The sequence below is a fragment of the Benincasa hispida genome, chromosome 9 (assembly GCF_009727055.1).
Source record: "Benincasa hispida cultivar B227 chromosome 9, ASM972705v1, whole genome shotgun sequence".
NCBI classification, from domain to species: Eukaryota; Viridiplantae; Streptophyta; class Magnoliopsida; order Cucurbitales; family Cucurbitaceae; genus Benincasa; species Benincasa hispida.
In genome coordinates, this window is record NC_052357.1 from 14,064,954 (window position 1) to 14,081,847 (window position 16,894).

Sequence of the window (16,894 nt, forward strand, 5' to 3'; positions counted from 1 at the left end):
GATTAACTTAATATTTGATATTAAATTATTATTTATTTAATTAAACTAGATTTTGGTTAATTTTGGAATTAATTAAAATTAGAATTTGAAAATGGAAATTGAAATTAATTCAATTTGATTGAGTTAGTGGAATTAACAATAATTTGGTGGATTAATTCCTAATTCAATACCTAGCCACAACTTGCAAGTAAAAATTGAAGTGGCATTAACCAATGCCTCAGTGCTTGCATGAAGATGATATATAAAACTCTAAAAAATATCTGATGAAGAGGGTTGCTGAAAAATCAGTTTTCAACAGAGAAGATGTTCTTGACCTGAAACTCATTCTATTCCCTTCACAAATTTACTTCATTGTTGAGTTCCACCACTCAAATTCAAGGCTGAGAATAGTAGAGAAGATCTCTTTGTGGTTCACTGAAGATTTGGAGCTTAGAATTCGTGAGGAGCAACTTGGATCGAAGAGGAATTCTTCAAAGGTACGTATTTCTTGAAGCCATCTTATTACCCTATGAACATGCTTATTTTAATGTCAAATTTAAGGAATTAGAATGCTTAATGATCCTGTTTTCTTCTGCTGCTTGTTTCTGTATTCCAACAAAATGAAGATCTATCGAAGAGCCAGAAGATTCTTCAATGTAATGAATTATCATGTGATGCTTGCTCTCAAGGCAAATTAATCATTAGACCATCACCAGTCAAAGTAGGGACTAAATCGTCTGCATTTTTAGAACGAATTCATGGTGATATATGTGTACCTATTAACCCACTTGGATTATTTAGATATTTTATGGTATTAATAAATGCATCTAGCAGATGGTCATACATGTGCTTATTATCAAGTCGAAATATTGCATTTGCAAGATTACTTGCTCAAATAGTTAAGTTAAGAGCACAATTTTCTGATTATACAATTAAGACCATTCATCTTGATAATGCTAGTGAATTTACACCCCAAGCTTTTGATAATTATTGTATGTCAATTGGGATAAGTGTTGAACATCCTGTAACTCATATTCATACACAAAATGGTTTAATAGAATCATTCATAAAACGTTTACAGCTAATTGCTAGACCATTGCTTATGAAACTAAGTTTTCTACATTTGTATGAGGACATGCTATTTTACATGCATTGTCACTTGTGTTGGGGTTGATGTCCTAAATTTCATGGCTCCTATAGTTTGTAATTGTATTGTACAAACAGTTTATTTATTTAATAAAATTTGATGTATTTTATTTGGCATTTAGTAGCATTAACCCACAAAACCAATAAACAAGCATCTAAGGTTATCTTTTGTAGCTTAAACATATATGTGGATACATACTGGTGGATCATGTTTAAATGATAATCTGAACTATCTGTAGTAGATAGATAAGGTTGGGCAACTTATCCTGGTGACACTACGAATATGTCCAGCTTTATAGATGTTCCAATTTTTGTAAAGTTCTACAAATGATTTGATCCTCATCATTCATGTAAAGACATGTGAGCGAGGGTATTCTATACAAAAAGACTTGTATAAGACCGAACCACGAAATGAATAATCTTATTATATAACACCGTTAATAGTAGATACTTATATTCCACCAGGATGACCATAGATGACATGGCTTGAATCTTGAGTGAGTTGTGAACTCTTACTTATGAAGGCGATCCTTTGATTTGCATTGATGGGAGTGGCTAGTTCGTCAACTCAATATGCCTACTATTTCGGAGATTCGTTTGATTGAGAAGTTGGGAACATAACTACACAAGACGAAATTCACTCATTCCCTAATGTCGAGATAAATGGATAAATTGCTCCCTTAAAGGCTAATTCTGGGACTTGAACAATATGACGTCATACCCTCTCTTGGTCCGAGAGGTTTGGTCATAGTTGGACCATGACTTATTATTCATTAGAGGGATCAATGATACTTAAGGAGTTAGATGTAACTACATGTGCAAAATAGAAATTTTCGCCCAACTGTACTTACGGGTAATTTCTAAAGGGTTATCGCACTGTTGATTGGTTATATTCAATGGACACAGAAATATATCTGTAATGCGAAAAGTACAGCTGTCGGTCTTTAGTAGAGTACCGAAATTTAATGGAAGTTAGGTTATTTAACTAAAAGAGTTTAATTAGCTATCCTGGTATCATTGGAGCTTCAATCTATAAGTTCATAAGGTCCATTCGGTAGCTCAACTGGGATAATTGCGAATCAAATTGATTTTGGATTAACTTGAATTGTTTAAATTAATTGGGGAAATTAATTATATATGATATAATTAATTTGAATTAATTAAATGTGATATAATTGGTATAATATATTTGATACATTATAATATAAAGTTTATTTTGAGAGAGAATAAATATTTGAATATGATTCAAATATTAATTATATGGATTAGATTCAATAATTAAATTTAATACAAATTTGATTTATATTAAATACCGTAAATTATTGAGAGAATTTTAACTATAGATTATATTATATTCCATATAATATAAACTATAGGTTATATGTTGTATTAGATATAACATATATTATAATATGTATATTATATAGTAAGGTGGTTACTATATAATTATATATTAAATAAATTAAAATTAGTTTTAATCCTACTATATATTATATATATTTAAATTTTGAATTTAAATTAAAAGGAGAGAGTTATTTTAATAACCTTCCTCCCCTATTTTCTCTCTTTAATTAGACGTGGGTTGGGTTGCTGGATATTCGTGCCAAAATACACAGATATATATATATATATATATATATATATATATATATATATATATATATATATATATATATATATATATATATTCCTTTTTGCGATCAATTGATCTTGATCCATAATCATTTTGAAAAAAAGGTTTCTCTCTCAATTTTCTCATTCTCTCTCTACTCCCAAAATTAACTTAAAAGAGCCTCACACACTCATATGGTTCTCATCCCCTAAGAGAATAAGGAGGTCTCGTTGTTGGTGGTGTTCAACCAAATTGAGATTTAGTATTGTTGTGTTTTTTAGGTGTTCGTCATCCAAAAGGGTTCGTGCCCGATCGAAAGGAATTTGTGAAGATTTTGTGTCTTCAAAGGTTAGTATAGCAAAACTCTAAATTTCTTCTCTACTATTTTAAGAAGCATGCTGTAAAATTTAATTTTCTCCTTTAGAATACGTAACTAGGTTTCTATAATTTTAATTTCTGCAAAAATTGAAAATTGAGACTAATCCCCGCTTCCGCATCGGACCTCACAGTCCTAGATATCAAAAGACAAGTCTGGTCCCAATTTTTTTTTTAATTTTTCCGAAATTAATTTCAAAGATATCATGGTGGGATTGAATTACTGGATAATATATATATATATATATATATATAATATATATAATATATATTATGGTATTTTTGGGATTGGTATGTAGATTATTGCTTTCATTTACAAATTTTTTGTAAGAAACTCATTATTTGGGCATAAATTTGCAATAGCTCGTAATTTGTAAGTCCAGTGTCATTCATGAGTTTTTTCGACAGTGTTCTAGAGAAAACGAGGCCCAAATCGGAGCCAAAACGGAGGAGAAAGCCATTTTGGCAAGTTCGTGTGCGGTTTGTGGATTTTAGATAGTCTGGTTTGCTTGATTCGAGCAATTTGCAATTTGGTTCGTGACACTGGGCCAATTCAGTCTATTTTGAAGTTTTTTTATTTGTATTTTTTAATTAATTAAATTAATATAAAAATTATATTAATTTACTTAATTGTTAAAGAGTCCAATTCCGGTCCATTTATTGATATTTAAATTATGTATTTGGTGTATGATTTTTTTTTTTTACATATATTATAATATATGCCATATAGAAAATCTCACCATAGGTTATGTATTTTTTCATGCATCGTGTGTATTATAAATATTATAATATAGTTGCATGATTTAATTTTATAACATGTTCGTGCATCATATAATATAAATGTTATGATATTTGTTTGCATGCATAATAACATTGCCATGCATTATTTATATTATAAGAATTATAATATATAGTTGGATGTGTATACGAATGTTATAATTTTATTTTCATTACTTTAGTATATAATGGTCATGTATGTTTAAGTAATGAAAATTACAATTGAGATTGCATGAAGCATGACACTCCTTTAGGTAATTTTATAATTGTTATAATTTTATTTAGTTTGTCAATAGTTGTAATATTTGATTTTTAATTTATTTCATTTCTTTATAATTGCTATAATTAAATGAAATTAGAAATTAAAATCAATAAGAAAGAGTTGTATGCTAACTTAGGTTAAACTTATTTTTTAAAATAGTTTAAAAATATGATTCACATAGACCTAAGTTCATAATGTTTCTAATTTGATTAAAAATTAGTTTAATCTTTTTAATCAGTTTAATAGTATTAAATTGATTTTAATAAAAGATTAAAATTGTAGCAAATGTATCTATAAGGGACATTTGTCTAAGACCAGTTTTGTCTAGACTGGGGTATTTAAGTTGACGAAAATGGAATACCCCTACCTGGGAACCGACTTGTAAGATGAATTAGATAGATTTGTTACAAGCATGCAATTGTTGATTAAAAGTTTATTAAAATGTTTAATGAACAATAATCAAAGTAGTTTAACTATCAAAAGTAAATGTTACTATTAGGAAAATATAAACAATAACTTAGTAAAAATAAGTAGCGGTACTTTTTCTAAGTTAAATTAACTTTAGGTAAAAATACGCAGTTGGAGGAAAATGGGGTATATGAAACTTCATTGTTCCTATCACGTTTCTTCTTCATAGTTCACACCATGAGACCTATACTCGGCCTCAAGGCACCTTTGCTTGTGTCCCATATGGGTGTTGTTTGTATAGGTTAATACCAAGGTGAATGAAGAGAGCCTTTATAGTAAGTGGGACTTAGACGTGTGTCAACACATCCCACAGTCTCCCTCACTAGTTTGTAGTAAATTTTCATACTCGGCCTTGAGACACGTTTGCTTGTGTCACCCTACATATGACATTTTAATGACTCTTTACTCAAACTTCAAAAATCGATAGGGTTGCTTTAGTTTTTGCCCTAATTGGTTTTTCCTGTGGTTGGCCCATTGGGGCAGGACTCTAGAATCTAAAATGAGGGGTTACACATAAATAAAATGTTAAGCAAGTTAACAATTTCTAGGCCAAACAATGATGACTAATAATTACAGGAACAAAGAATTGTTCTGTTTATTGGTTGAGATGGTCTCATTGGGGTACCTAACCAACCTATGGTGGCTTTTACCATATCTCATTGAAACATCCATTGCAAAATAAAATTCAAATAGGGTGCATTAAAATATTTTGCTAATTTGATTAGTTTTTCCAAAATGAGTTATGCATGGATTACTAATATAAATAAATTGTATGTTTAAGCAATTTTATCAAAATGACTTCCGTGACACTTAACATGTTATCCGTCGACAAATTAACTGGCGATAATTACACAACCTAGAAAAACACAATCAATACAGTTTTGATCATCGGTGACTTGAGATTTGTCCTCATTGTGGTGTGTCCTCAAGTCCCTACTTCAAATACCACTCGAAACGTTCGAGAGGCATACGAACACTGGGTATGGGCAAATGAAAAGGCCCAAACGTACATCTTGGCAAGCCTTTCCGAGGTCTTGGCCAAGAAGCATGAGCCGATGCTCACTCCCCGTGAGAACATGGAGTCCCTGCAAAGAATGTTTGGACAGTCGTCCACTCAACTCAGGCATGATGCACTCAAATTCATCTTTAATGCCTGCATGCCAGAGGGGCCTCTATTCGAGAACACGTTCTAAACATGATGGTCCACTTTAATGATGAACGGGTCTATCATTGATGAGGTCAGTCAGGTTAGCTTCATCCTGGAACTTTTACCTGAAAGTTTCCTACAGTTCCGTAGCAATGTTGTTATGAGCAAGATTAACTACAGTCTGACCACCATGCTCAACGAGTTACGACTTATCAATCCATGATGAAAGTCAAGGAATAGAAGGGTAAGGCAAATGTTACCTCATCCTCAAAAAAATTCTACAGAGGTTCAACCTCCAGAGCTAAGTCTGTGCTTTCCTCTTCCAGCTCCAAAAACTAGAAGAAAAAGAAAGGTGGAAACGGAAAGGCTAACCATCAGCTGCAACCCAAAAGAGCAAAAAGGTCAAGGCTACAAAGGGAATATGTTTCGTAACCAAGAAGTACATTAGAGGAGAAATTGTCCCAAATACTTGCAAAAAAGAAGAAGGCCAAACAAGGTAAATACGATTTACTTGTATTAGAAACTTGTTTAATAGAGAATGATGATTCCACCTGGATAACTGATTTGGGAGCCATTAACCACATTTGTTCTTCATTTTGGGGAATTAATTCCTGACAACAACTGAATGTTGGTGAGATGACAATGCGTGTTGGAACTGAGTACGTCGTCTCAGCTACGGAGTGGGAGGATTTCGACTCTACTTCCAGAAATAATATATTTTATTAGATAATGTATATGTGGTTCTAGGCTTGAAAAGGAACCTAATTTTTGTAAAATGTTTGCTTAAACAAAGATACTCTTTAAATTTTAATGTATATAAAATGTTTGTTTACAAGAATGAAGTACATATTTGTTCTGAAAATCTCGAATATAATCTTTATGTGCTAAGACCATTAGCAACAAAAGCTCTCCTAAATACTGAACTATTTAAGACTATGGTAACTCATAATAAAAGATAGAAAATTTATCACTAAAGAAAATGCGCATATTTGGCACCTAAGATTAGGACACATAAATCTCTTAGGATTGAGAGACTGGTTAAGAATGGACTTCTAGGCAAGTTAGAAGAAAATTCTTTACCTATACTTGAGTCATGCCTTGAAGGAAAATGATTAAAAGATCTTTTACTGGAAAATGTCACAGAGCCAAATAATCCTTAGAGCTTGTACATTCAGACCTCTGTGGTCCGATGATTGTTAAAGCAAAAGGAGGATTTGAATATTTATCACTTTTACTGATGATTATTCTAGATATGGGTATGTTTTTTAATGCATTTTGAAGCCATTGAAAAGTTTAGGGAGTACAAGGCTGAAGTTGAAAATGGATTAAATAAAATAATTAAAACATTTCGATATGATCAAGGTGGTGAGTACATGGATATGAAATTCCAGGATTATTTGATAGAACATGGAATTGTATCCCAACTCTCAACACCTGGTACATCTCAGCAGAATGGTGGTATTAGAATGGAGAAATTGAACTCAATTAGACATGGTTCGGTTTGTGATGAGTTATATTTCCTTACCTGACTCGTTTTAAGGTTATGCAGTACAGACTGCAGCCTACATTTTGAACTGTGTTCCAATCAAAAGTGTTACTGAAACACCTTTGGAGTTATGGAATGGTCGTAAAGGTAGTTTACGTCATTTCAGGATCTGAAGTTGTCCAGCACATGTGCTTGAGGAAAATCTTAAGAAATTGAAACTTCGTTCAAAATTGTGTCTATTTGTAGGTTACCCCCAAAGGACCGAGAGGTGGTTACTTTTACGATCCTAAAGATAATACGGTGTTTTGGCACATTTTTAAAAGAGGGCCACATAAGGGAGTATAAGACCTGCATTAAGATAGTGTTAAATGAACTTTCCAGTGAAACTATTGTTGGGGTTGATGCCCTAAATCTCGTAGGGTCCTATAGTTTGTAAACATTGTTGAATAAACTCATTATGTATTTAATAAAATATTTGATATTTTATTCATTGTCTATAAAATATTTGATATTTTAGTTGCATTAATCACAAACCAATAAACTAACATCCAAGATTATCTTTGTAACTTAAATATGTATGTGGAGAGATACAAGTGGATCACGTTTAAGTTATTGGGATTAGTGTCCTAATTCTCCTGGTAGTCTCGTAGTTTGTAAACATTCTGTAAACATATTTTCATTAATAAAATAAGTGTTATTTTATCAGCATTTACTCAATCCAATAAACTAAGATTTGTGGTTATTTCATGTAACTTAAGTATGTATGTGGAGACATGCAAGTGGATCATGCCTTAAGTAATAACCTAAATGGTTTGTAGTATAAGGATAAAGGAGGGATACCTTATCCTGGTGACACTACGGATGCGACCTGCTTTGTAGATGTTATAAGTGTTGTAAAGTGCTACAAATGGTTTGATCCTGACCATTCATGTGGAGATATGCAAGTAGGGGTATCCTATACAAAGAGTTTGTATAAGACCGAACCACAAAATGATTAGTCTCTTTATATAACGCCGTTAATAATTGAGACTTACATTTCACTAGAATGACCATAGGTGATATGCCTTAATCTTGAGTGAGTTGGGAACTCCTACTCATGAGGGCGGTCCTTCGATTTGTATGGGTGAGAATGGCTAGATTGCCAACTCAACAAGCCTACCATTTGGGGTTTCGTCTAATTGGGAAGTTGGGAACTCAGCTACACAAGATGCAATTCACTCCTTCCCTGAAGCAGGGGTAAGTAGATAAATTTCTTCCTTAAGGGATGATTCTGGGTCTTGAACATAATGGTCATACCCTCTCCTGGTCTGAGAGAACTCAGCTACACAAGATGGAATTCACTCCTTCACTGTTGATTAGTCATATGAACACAGAAATATATATGTAGTGCGAAGAATGCAACTGTTGATATTTAGTGGAGTGCTCGAAAATTAATGGATGGTGAATATCATGATTAAAGAGTTTAATCAGTTATTCACATACCGTTGGAGCTTCAAGCTACAGGTCCATAAGGTTTCCTTGGTAGCCCAATGGGTTCAAGTTGAGAATCAGATTTTGGGTTAATTTGAAGTGTTCAAATTAACAAGAGAAAATCTAATTATATGTGATATAATTGATATGATGTATTTGATACATTGGAGGAATTAATATAAAGGTGATTTATATTAAATACCATAAAATAGAAAAAGAACTATGGTTTATATATTTCATGTGATGAAATATTAAAACTATAGGTTATAAATATAATATGATAAGTTGGTTATTACATTTATTTATAATATATTAATTATATGATAATTAATTATTCTTTTTCTTTAATGGCAGACTTAAGTGGGAGGTTATACACAGTTATGGTAACTATGAGATAAAAAGGAAAATGGTTTTCCAAAATCAGAGTTGGTTGATGATTCATTGAATCGATATCACAAAAGAAAGACTATCGAGTAAAAGTGTTTTACTAAACAATAGCATCTCATAGACTAAACGATTGAGTATAGAGTTTACTATATGATAGTTACTCATTATTACACGATTGAGTAGCAAGTCTATACGATAGGCTTCTTCTGACTACAAGATCGAGTATCAAGTCTATATGATAGACTTCTTCTTTCTCCCACTTACTCGATTGTTTACTCGATCATCCACCTCCTTCATTCCTCTATCTAAAGTCACACAGAGCCCACAATTCCTGGAATCTCACACCGAGAATACCAAGGTAACTCTTGTGGTGGTGTTCTTGTTCCGTTCGAGGGTCGAAGATCGAGTTGCACTCGATAGTGATCAAGAATTCTTCAGTTCGTATTGTTGGTTGTTCTGATCATTGCGTTCAAGTTCTTCATTGGACGCATTGGAGATTGATCGAGGGATACTTGAAGAAAGAGTTTGTCAAAGGTTTGCATACTCTATCCTTGTTCATTTAAAGAAGCATGCTTGTAATTTATTGTTTGTGCATAATCTATTCTTTTAGACTGTAATTGTTTGTGTTTTTTCTCAATGGGATTTGGAATGATCCACTTCCACTCACTATTCTCTATTTAGAGTTCCTTCATAAGTGATAACCTAAAAGGTCTATAGTAGATGAATAAGGCTAGGTACCTTATCTTGGTAACACTATGAGTATGGCCCGCTTTGTAGGTGTTACAATTATTGTAAAGTGCTACAAATGATCTGATCCTGATCATTCATGTATTAGACATGCAAGCGGGGATATTCCACACAAAGGAGTTTGTATAAGACCGAACCACAAAATTTTTAGTCTCATTATATAACACCGTTCATAATAGAGACTTACATTTCAACAGGATGACCGTAAGTAACATGACTTGAATCCTAAGTGAGTTGTGAACTCCTACCTATGAGGACGGTCCTTTGATTTGTATGGGTGAGAGTGGCCAGATTGCCGACTCAACAAGTCTACCATTTTGGGGATTCGACTAATTGGGGAGCTAGGAACACAACTACAGAAGATGAAATTCACTCCTTCCCCGAGGGAGGAGTAGGTAGATAAATTGCTCCCTTAAGGGCTAATTCCGGGTCTTGAACAATGTGACGCCACTCTCTCCTGGCCTGAGAGGGAATTAGTCATAGTTGGACTATGATCTATTGTTCATTAGACGGATCGGTGGTACTTAAGGAGTTAGATATAACTACATGGGCAAAACGGTAATTTGGCCCAATGTACTTTTGAGCAATTAGTGAAGGGTCATCGTACTGTTGGTTAGTTATATCTAATGGATATAGAAATATATTTGTAGTGTGAAGAGTGCAGCTGTCGGTCTTTGGTGGAGTGTCCAACAGTTAACGAATGGTGAATAATGTAATTAAAGAGTTTAATTAATTATTCACGAACCGTTGGAGCTTCAAACTATAGGTCCATTAGGTCCCCTTGGTAGCTCAATAGGCTTTAATTGAGAATCACTTTTTGAATTAACTTGAATTGTTCCAATTAATAAAGGGATTTAATTATATATGATATCATTAAATTATTTCAATTATATGTGATATAATTGTCATAATGTATTTGATACATTTTAGCTTAATGGAAGGAAATAAATATTTGAATGAGATTCAAATATAGTTTCTATAAATTGGATTCATAGTTGTTAAATTTAATATAAATATGATTTATATTAAATGTCATATAATAGAGAAAAGAAACTATAGTTTATATTATATGTGATACAATATTAAAACTATAGGTTATATATTTGATATAACATATAGTATAAGATATATATATAATATGATAAGTTAGTTATCATATTTATATTTATATTATTATTATTATTTTGATAATAAGGAAGGGAGTTACAATTCTCTTCCCCATCTTTTCTCTTCACTCACATTAGTGGGTGGTGGTTATCTTTTATGGCAAGAGGAATAAAAAAAATGGTTTTTCTTCTTCCTCTACAATTTGCAAGAGTGTTGGATGATTGAGATTTTTTACAGAAGAGTTTTGTGAGTTCTGTCTTGAGATTAGAAAGTTCTCAATCTTCTTCCTTTCCTCCACCTTAAGCTTTCCCTCTTAACCAAAATAGTCAGAGCCCATCATTCCTAGGTTCTCACCCTGAGAATATCAAGATTTCTATTGTGGTAGTGTCTAGGTTTTTGGTTCGAGGTTATCTTGAAGAAGGTCTTCAAGTTGTTCATGATCCGTTCGGGGGAATTCGTGAAGAAAAGGTTCTACAAAGGTGATATTTCTTGAAACCTTTTCTTGTAAAGCATGGTCGATCCGCTTCTACTCAAGGTTCAACTCATACAAGTTCCTTCAACTACTGAACCTTCAATAAGAGTTGTTGAAGAGCCCAATACCTCAACAAAAGTTGTTGAAGTTGGTTCATCTAGGAGGTCACATCCACCTCAAACGTGGGGGAAGCCTCGACGTAGTGGGAGGGTTGTGAACCCGCCTATACATTATATGGGTTTAACAGCAACCCTAGCTATTATAGCTGATGGCAAAGTTGAAGATCCATTGTCTTATAATAACGCAATAGAGGATGTTGACAAAGATGAATAGATTAAAGCCATGGATCTCGAAATAGACTCTATGTACTTCAATTCAGTTTAAAAATTTTTATATCAACTCGATGGGGTAAAACCTATAGGTTGTAAATGAAGGAACCGTGAGGTCTGCAACAAAAGTGAAATCGTTCCCAATTTCAATTTTTCACATAATAAAATTACAGTACAAAAAATTATACATAATATAGAAAATTACAGCATGCTTAGAAGAGGGAATTAGGGAAGAAAAAATTACTTACCTTTGAAGAATCCAAAGTCTTCACATAATCCCTCGAACCGGTCACGAACTCTCCTCTTGGAATCTTGAACAGAACCAAAATTCACAACAAAACCAAACTAGTTTAGACACCATTAAAAGTGAGCCTTTTGTATTCTCTATAGGGGATGAGAATTACAAAAGGTGTGGGCTCTGTAATCTTTTGGGTAGAGGGAGAGTATTTTTTAGAGGAGAGAAATTATGTTCTTTTTCAGTTTGAAGAACACATAGAGACTCTCTCTATGAAGAAAACTAAGAAGATATCAAAACCACTCCCACTACCACGATAGATTAAGAGAGAAAAAAAGGGGAGGGAGTTACAACTCCCTTCTAAATTATTGTTTTTTAAATAATTTATTTTAATAAATTATTTGCTATATATATATAACCACCTTATTATATAATATATATATTAAACTATATGTTATATTAAATAAAATACATAACCTTTAGTTTTTATATTATATCAAATACAATATAACCTATAGCTTTTATTTTTCTCAACAATGCATGGTATTTAATATAAATCATATGTATACTAAATTCAATTATATGAATCTCATCCATATAATTAATATTTGAATAATATTCAAATATTTAATTCCTCTATGAATAAACTTTATACTATAATGTATCAAATATATTTTATTAATTATATCATGTGTAATTAATTCTCTCAATTCATTTAAACAATTCAAATTAACCCAAAATTAGTTTGATTCTCAATTATCTCAGTTGAGCTACCAAGGGACCTTATGGACCTGTAGATTGAAGCTCCAATGGTACTTGAATAATTAATTAAACTTCTTTAGTTAAATTATTCAACATCCATTAACTGCCAGTCACTCCACTAAAGACTGAAAGTTGCACTCTTCATACTACAGATATATTTTTGTCTCCATTGGATATAACCAGTCAACAGTTCGATGACTCTTCACAAATTGCTCGTAAGTACAACTGGGCTAAAATTACCGTTTTTCCATGTAGTTACACCTAACTTCTTAAGTACCACTAGTCCCTCTAATGAACAATAAGTCCTAGTCCAACTATGACAAAACCCCTCTCGGGCCAAGAAAGGGTGTGACGCTACATTGTTCAAGCCCTAGAATTAGTCCTTAAGAGAACAATTTATCTACTTACCCAAACCTTAAGGAAATAGTGAATTTCATCTTGTGTAGACGTGTTACCAGCTCCCCAATCAGACGAATCTTCAAAATAGTAGGCTTATTGAGTCGGCAGTCTGGCCACTCTCACCCATACAAATCAAAGGATCGCCTTGAAGGAACTCTAAAACTAGAGAACCAGTGAGCGGAAGCAGATCGTTCCAAACCCCATTGTGAAAGAACATAAACATTTACAATCATTCAGAAATAGCTATGCATAAAGATAAATTGCAGCATGATTCTTAACAAACATTCAAGGGATCGAGTAAACAATACCTTTGAAGTACCCTTTCTTCACGTATTTCCCTCGGTCGTTCAGCAACTCAATAAACAAGCATGAATGCAACAAGCCTTTGGAAAATCCTTGATCACCAACGAGTACAACTCAATCCTCAATCCTCGAACATAATTCGACACCACCACAAGATTACCTTGGTCTTCTGAAGGAACTCTTATACAAGAGTAACCATGAGCATATTCGGATCTTTCCTATTTCATTGTGATCGAATTACCAAACACACATTCTAATAAACAGTTATGAAATTTAACACTAATTAATGGCATACTTTGATAAATAAAATACAAAAGATTGATTATACGCACCAGTTGAAGACTCTCTTCACTTCGAACTCAACCCAGTGGAAGCAAACCTCTATGTTCTTTATCGCCCAACAAACAGTCGGCTACCAGCAACACGATCGTCTACACGAACGGCAGCAAAGAACAAGCAAGAGCAGGGACGACACACCACTTAGAGCCATTGGTATTCTCGGAGTGAGAATCCAAAGAATGGTCTTTGATGGAGTTGGTAGAGGAAGAAGGAACGGGATGATCATGTAAAACGATAAGCAAGTGGAAGAAGGCTATCGTATAGCGGATGCTTATCGTTTAGAGAAAGCTACACGATCTTGTAGGTTTTACTAAATGATCGTTTAGTAAAGAGTAAGCGATCGTTTAGTAAACTTAGCACGCTAAACGATCGTTTAGAAAAGACGAGCGATCGTTTAAAGAAGGCATGCGATCGTTTAGACGTGGGGTGTGCGATCGTTTAAGTGATAAGGCACTATCATATAGGCTCTCAGCTGAGCGATCGTTTAGAGAAGGCGTACGATCGTTTAGACGTGGGGTGTGCGATCGTTTAAGCGATAAGGCACTATCGTATAGGCTCTCAGCTAAGCGATCGTGACGTTTTCACACCTTGAGCGATTTTTCCAAACCCATTGCAAGATGAAAATATTTTTCATTTTATTCTTCAGTTACAATAACTGAATAAAATTTTCTCACTAACGCACGATTGAGGAGAAGTTTTCAACCAATTACATATAATTAACCATTAATTAATAAATGAATATAATTATATTATATTCTTAACGTATAGTTTGATATCATATATCTACTATTGTAATTTCTCCTCCACTTGATATAAATCATATTTATATCTAATTTCCTCCAAAATAATGTATCTCATACATTTAGCCAATTATATCATATATAATTAACCAGTTCAATTATATCATTATAATTGAACTTTCTCTTGTCAATTTGAACATTTCAAATTAACCCAAACACTGGTTCTCGACTTTATCCAAGCTACCAAGGTGACCTAATGGACCTGTGGCTCGAAGCTTCAACAGTACGTGAATAACTGACTAAACTCTTTAGCCACGAGATCCACCATCCATTAACTGTCAGTGATTCCACTCAAAACCAACAGCTAAACTCTTCTTACCACAGATATATTTCTGTGTCCATCGGATATAACCAATCATGAGTACGATGACCCTTCACAGATACTCGTAAGTACAGCTAGGCCAATTTACCGTTTTTCCCCTATAGTTACATCTCACTCCTTAAGTACCACTGATTCCTCTAATGAACAATACAACATAGTCCAACTATGTGTGAACACCTCTCAGGCTAAGAGAAGGTGTGTGGCGTCACATCGTTCAAGCCCCGGAATCAGCTTTTAAGGGAGCCATCTATCTACTTACCCTTGCCTCATGGAAGGAGTGAATTCCATCTTGTGTAGTTGAGTTCCCAACTCCCAAATCAGACGAATCCCCAAAATGGTAGGTTTGAATCAGCGACCTGGCCACTCACACCCATACAAATCAAAGAACCGTCCTCAATGGCAGAAGTTCCCAACTCACTCAGGATTGAGGTCATGTTACCCATGGTCATCCTAGTGAAGTGAAGTCTCTGTCATAAACGGTGTTATATAACGAGATGTTAACACTTCGTGGTCAGGTCTTATACAAACTCTTTGTATAGGATGCCCCCGCTCGCATGTCCCCTACATGAATGATCAGGATCAGACCATCTGTGACAAGTCACAACACTTGTGACCATTCAACAAAGTGGGTTGCAACTGTAGCATTACCAAGATAAGGTTTCCCTCCTATATCCATATACTACAGACCATTTTGGTTATCACTCAAGGCATGATCCACTTGTATGTCACCACATACATGCTTAAGTTACATACAGATAACCAAGGATTTTATGTTTATTGGTTTGTGGTAAAGCAAATAAAAAAAAACAATTGAGCAACATTCTTGGTATGAGAATCCAGAAATTGTGGGCTTTGTATGAATTTGGATAGAAGAATGGAGGAAGTGAATGAGTAAACAATCGACTATGCGATGAACAATCATGTAGAAGAAGGAGAAGATCTATCGTATAGACTTGATACTTGATCATGTAGAAATGAGTTCTATCGTATAGAAAACTCGATAACTATCGTTTAGTCTCTCAAAAGTAATCAGATTACTTGTTTCGTTTGTGTGGAATGAATAATGAAAACTATTTTTCATTTTTATCCCTCAATTGCCATAAACCGTAAAAAAAATCACCCACTAAGGTAGTTATTGGAGAAAAAGAAAATTTATTATCTCATAATTAATACTTTATAAATAAAAATAATAACTAACTTATCATATTATATTTATAACCTATATTTTTAATATTGCATCATATGCAACATATAAAACCATAGTTCTTTTTCTCTTCTTATGGCATTTAATATAAATCATATTTATATTAATTCCTCCAATCAAATAACGTATCAAATACATCATATCAATTATATCATATATAATTGAATTAATTTAATTATATCATATATAATCAAATTTCCTATTGTTAATTTGAACATTTCAAACTAACCCAAAAATTGATTCTCAACTTAAATCCATTGAGCTACCAAGGGGACCTTATGAACTTGTAACTTGAAGCCTCAACGATACGTGAATAACTGACTAAACTCTTTAATCACGATATCCACCATCCGTTAACTGTCGGGCACTCCACTAAAGACCGACAGTTATACTCTTCGCACTACAGATATATTTCTATGTCCATTGGATATAACCAATCAATAGTACGATGACCCTTCACAAATCGCCCGTAAGTACAATTGGGCCAATTTACCGTTTTACCCCTATAGTTACATCTAACTCCTTAAGTACCACGGATTCCTCTAATGAACAATAGATCATAGTCTCACTATGACTAAACCCTTCTCTGGCCAAGAGAAGGTGTGGCACCATATTGTTCAAGTCCCGAAATTAGCCCTCAAGGGAACAATTTATCTACTTACCCCTGCCTTGGGGAAAAAGTGAATTCCATCTTGTGTAGCTGAGTTCCCAGCTCCCCAATCAAACGAATTCCCAAAGTGGTAGGTTTGAGTTGGCGATTTGGTCA